General features: G+C 48.2%; 1 long non-coding RNA gene across 1 annotated transcript; it reads left to right on the forward strand.

Annotated features, from left to right (window-relative positions):
• The first annotated feature begins 1,083 nt into the window (after window positions 1-1,083).
• LOC146079456 (uncharacterized) lies at window positions 1,084-2,068 on the forward strand. The gene is made up of 3 exons (XR_014474538.1): window positions 1,084-1,186; window positions 1,476-1,580; window positions 1,982-2,068. It is a non-coding gene; the product is annotated as an uncharacterized LOC146079456 (long non-coding RNA).
• Window positions 2,069-4,800: the final 2,732 nt, after the last annotated feature.

Raw genomic sequence — 4,800 nt, forward strand, 5'->3', positions numbered from 1 at the left:
TCAAGCCATCAGGGTGAGGTTCCATAGAGACAGGCCAGTTAGGAGCCTCCAGAGGAGATGGTCCGACCTGGTCCGTCGGGACCCTCAACTGCTGGACTCCCTCAGGCAAAGTAAGTACTGTACATACCTGTACAATGTTGAGTGCTATTGTATACAGTATTTTTTACTTGTTGCCATGGGGGATTTTACAGTATACTGTACCTGTATTTTTTTTTAATGTGCTGATTGCTGTACAACTGTTCAGGTAGATTTTACAGAACTTGCTATTAGAATTAGAATTTAGAATTAGGGGGTGTGTCATTCTCCACCTGAAGGGTGTGTCTACAGTACTTCCATACAGTACACTACTGTACTGTACATGGAGATACTGTATTGTGTGTGGGGGGGGCGCTGACCTGGACAGAGAGGTTTTTTGGACCGGGTCTGAGAGCGCCAGAGTCAGCTGTTCAGCAGTGGTATTGATACAGATTTGGGGGGAGCAGTATTAGACAGGTCCTTCTGAGCATTGTTCCGCTCTCCAACTCCAGGGCCTGGACCCCACTTCTTACATTCCCATTCCTGCAGCCACCAGACCTGGTTTCCAGCCCATGGTTGGGGTGATGTCAACATGTTAACCCCCGGAATCCATGGCAGATCATGTACTGTACAGTAAATTCTTTGCAATGAGCATGTTAATCCCTTCCAGAGTGTGCAACACCTGGAAGACCAGGTTCATCCCATGGCAACGAGCATGTTAACCCCCTAATATGCAATGAGCATTATAGTGTGTGTAGTAATGGGTAATGGACATTATGGAATGTGGTAAAATACTGTACATACTGTACTGTAATACAGTAGGTACAGTATTTTGGTGTACAGTATGGCATAATGTGTAGGACTAATGAGAGAGAGATGGAGATTGCTGCTACAGTACTGTGCAGTATTTCAGGGAGTCTCCTGCTGAAGAGGGAAGGCAACTACTGTATGCTGTACAGTACATGATTGTTGCCATGGGTGATTTCCTACAGCATTGGTTTTCATGACATACTGTACAGTACTGTACAGTAAATTGTGGGCCCTTACAAACTTTTCATATGGGGCCTACAAATACTGTATCTGCAGTAATTACAGTATGCCTTACGCACTGTATTTCTTATTTTTCCAGGTATCAGCAGGATGACGCTGCGGGAGAGACAGCACCGCCACTGTAAGTACAGTACAGTATACTGTATACAGTACAGAGCGGAACATTGCATATTGACTTTCAAACATGTGGGATACTGTACAGGACCACAGCATTTCATCCCTCCTGGAATGGGCCATTTTGGCAGGTACTGTACTGTACTGTACTGTTATGTACTGCACAGTACAGTATGTACTGTAGTGTTGATACAGTACCTTAACACATTGTACTTTATAGTACAGTACAGTATGTTCGTGTTAGAGAATATACAGTACTGTACAGCACAGTAGTTTTTTTGTGTGCTTTTCCGCAGTCCCAGTGGATGTCGCAGCTCCAGAAAGCCTCCCTGCCGCCACCCAGGAGGAGAGGGCCACCTCTGCCCCCACCCAGCTGGAGGAGGAGTCTCTGAGCGCGGTTGGTAAGTATTGTACAGTATAACACCAGGGCTCTCACCATCTGTACCGGAAAAGTATTTTTGAACAGGCTCCAGCATGTACTGAGGCCCTTGTTCTTCTTCACTCTCTGACAAAATCCTTCTTGGATGGACAAACCCATGTGCACTGCAGGTGAGGCAGGTGTTACTGGACTTGCGCAGAGAGAATTACAGTATGTACTGTACAGTAGATTTGGGTGTGTCATTTTGCACTGCCTCGCCTGCTGTGCACATGGGTTTGTCCATCTACTGTGGGGAGGATTTTGTCAGAGAGTGAAGCAGAGTAAGGGCATCAGTTCCTGCTGGAGCCTGTTCAAAAATACCCCTGCTTGCACGATACAGCCTCTTTACAGTATTTTGTCCTTTTTTTTTTTTTACATTTGCAGCTCCAGAAAGCCTCCCTGCCGCCACCCAGGAGGAGAGGGCCACCTCTGCCCCCACCCAGCTGGAGGAGGAGTCTCTGAGCGCGGTTGGTAAGTATTGTACAGTATAACACCAGGGCTCTCACCATCTGTACCGGAAAAGTATTTTTGAACAGGCTCCAGCATGTACTGAGGCCCTTGTTCTTCTTCACTCTCTGACAAAATCCTTCTTGGATGGACAAACCCATGTGCACTGCAGGTGAGGCAGGTGTTACTGGACTTGCGCAGAGAGAAATACAGTATGTACTGTACAGTAGATTTGGGTGTGTCATTTTGCACTGCCTCGCCTGCTGTGCACATGGGTTTGTCCATCTACTGTGGGGAGGATTTTGTCAGAGAGTGAAGCAGAGTAAGGGCATCAGTTCCTGCTGGAGCCTGTTCAAAAATACCCCTGCTTGCACGATACAGCCTCTTTACAGTATTTTGTCCTTTTTTTTTTTTACATTTGCAGCTCCAGAAAGCCTCCCTGCCGCCACCCAGGAGGAGAGGGCCACCTCTGCCCCCACCCAGCTGGAGGAGGAGTCTCTGAGCGCGGTTGGTAAGTATTGTACAGTATAACACCAGGGCTCTCACCATCTGTACCGGAAAAGTATTTTTGAACAGGCTCCAGCATGTACTGAGGCCCTTGTTCTTCTTCACTCTCTGACAAAATCCTTCTTGGATGGACAAACCCATGTGCACTGCAGGTGAGGCAGGTGTTACTGGACTTGCGCAGAGAGAATTACAGTATGTACTGTACAGTAGATTTGGGTGTGTCATTTTGCACTGCCTCGCCTGCTGTGCACATGGGTTTGTCCATCTACTGTGGGGAGGATTTTGTCAGAGAGTGAAGCAGAGTAAGGGCATCAGTTCCTGCTGGAGCCTGTTCAAAAATACCCCTGCTTGCACGATACAGCCTCTTTACAGTATTTTGTCCTTTTTTTTTTTTTACATTTGCAGCTCCAGAAAGCCTCCCTGCCGCCACCCAGGAGGAGAGGGCCACCTCTGCCCCCACCCAGCTGGAGGAGGAGTCTCTGAGCACGGTTGGTAAGTATTGTACAGTATAACACCAGGGCTCTCACCATCTGTACCGGAAAAGTATTTTTGAACAGGCTCCAGCATGTACTGAGGCCCTTGTTCTTCTTCACTCTCTGACAAAATCCTTCTTGGATGGACAAACCCATGTGCACTGCAGGTGAGGCAGGTGTTACTGGACTTGCGCAGAGAGAATTACAGTATGTACTGTACAGTAGATTTGGGTGTGTCATTTTGCACTGCCTCGCCTGCTGTGCACATGGGTTTGTCCATCTACTGTGGGGAGGATTTTGTCAGAGAGTGAAGCAGAGTAAGGGCATCAGTTCCTGCTGGAGCCTGTTCAAAAATACCCCTGCTTGCACGATACAGCCTCTTTACAGTATTTTGTCCTTTTTTTTTTTACATTTGCAGCTCCAGAAAGCCTCCCTGCCGCCACCCAGGAGGAGAGGGCCACCTCTGCCCCCACCCAGCTGGAGGAGGAGTCTCTGAGCGCGGTTGGTAAGTATTGTACAGTATAACACCAGGGCTCTCACCATCTGTACCGGAAAAGTATTTTTGAACAGGCTCCAGCATGTACTGAGGCCCTTGTTCTTCTTCACTCTCTGACAAAATCCTTCTTGGATGGACAAACCCATGTGCACTGCAGGTGAGGCAGGTGTTACTGGACTTGCGCAGAGAGAATTACAGTATGTACTGTACAGTAGATTTGGGTGTGTCATTTTGCACTGCCTCGCCTGCTGTGCACATGGGTTTGTCCATCTACTGTGGGGAGGATTTTGTCAGAGAGTGAAGCAGAGTAAGGGCATCAGTTCCTGCTGGAGCCTGTTCAAAAATACCCCTGCTTGCACGATACAGCCTCTTTACAGTATTTTGTCCTTTTTTTTTTTTTACATTTGCAGCTCCAGAAAGCCTCCCTGCCGCCACCCAGGAGGAGAGGGCCACCTCTGCCCCCACCCAGCTGGAGGAGGAGTCTCTGAGCGCGGTTGGTAAGTATTGTACAGTATAACACCAGGGCTCTCACCATCTGTACCGGAAAAGTATTTTTGAACAGGCTCCAGCATGTACTGAGGCCCTTGTTCTTCTTCACTCTCTGACAAAATCCTTCTTGGATGGACAAACCCATGTGCACTGCAGGTGAGGCAGGTGTTACTGGACTTGCGCAGAGAGAATTACAGTATGTACTGTACAGTAGATTTGGGTGTGTCATTTTGCACTGCCTCGCCTGCTGTGCACATGGGTTTGTCCATCTACTGTGGGGAGGATTTTGTCAGAGAGTGAAGCAGAGTAAGGGCATCAGTTCCTGCTGGAGCCTGTTCAAAAATACCCCTGCTTGCACGATACAGCCTCTTTACAGTATTTTGTCCTTTTTTTTTTTACATTTGCAGCTCCAGAAAGCCTCCCTGCCGCCACCCAGGAGGAGAGGGCCACCTCTGCCCCCACCCAGCTGGAGGAGGAGTCTCTGAGCGCGGTTGGTAAGCATTGTACAGTATAACACCAGGGCTCTCACCATCTGTACCGGAAAAGTATTTTTGAACAGGCTCCAGCATGTACTGAGGCCCTTGTTCTTCTTCACTCTCTGACAAAATCCTTCTTGGATGGACAAACCCATGTGCACTGCAGGTGAGGCAGGTGTTACTGGACTTGCGCAGAGAGAATTACAGTATGTACTGTACAGTAGATTTGGGTGTGTCATTTTGCACTGCCTCGCCTGCTGTGCACATGGGTTTGTCCATCTACTGTGGGGAGGATTTTGTCAGAGAGTGAAGCAG

This window comes from Crinia signifera, chromosome 5 (assembly GCF_055691185.1).
Source record: "Crinia signifera chromosome 5, ASM5569118v1, whole genome shotgun sequence".
Classification (NCBI taxonomy): domain Eukaryota; kingdom Metazoa; phylum Chordata; class Amphibia; order Anura; family Myobatrachidae; genus Crinia; species Crinia signifera.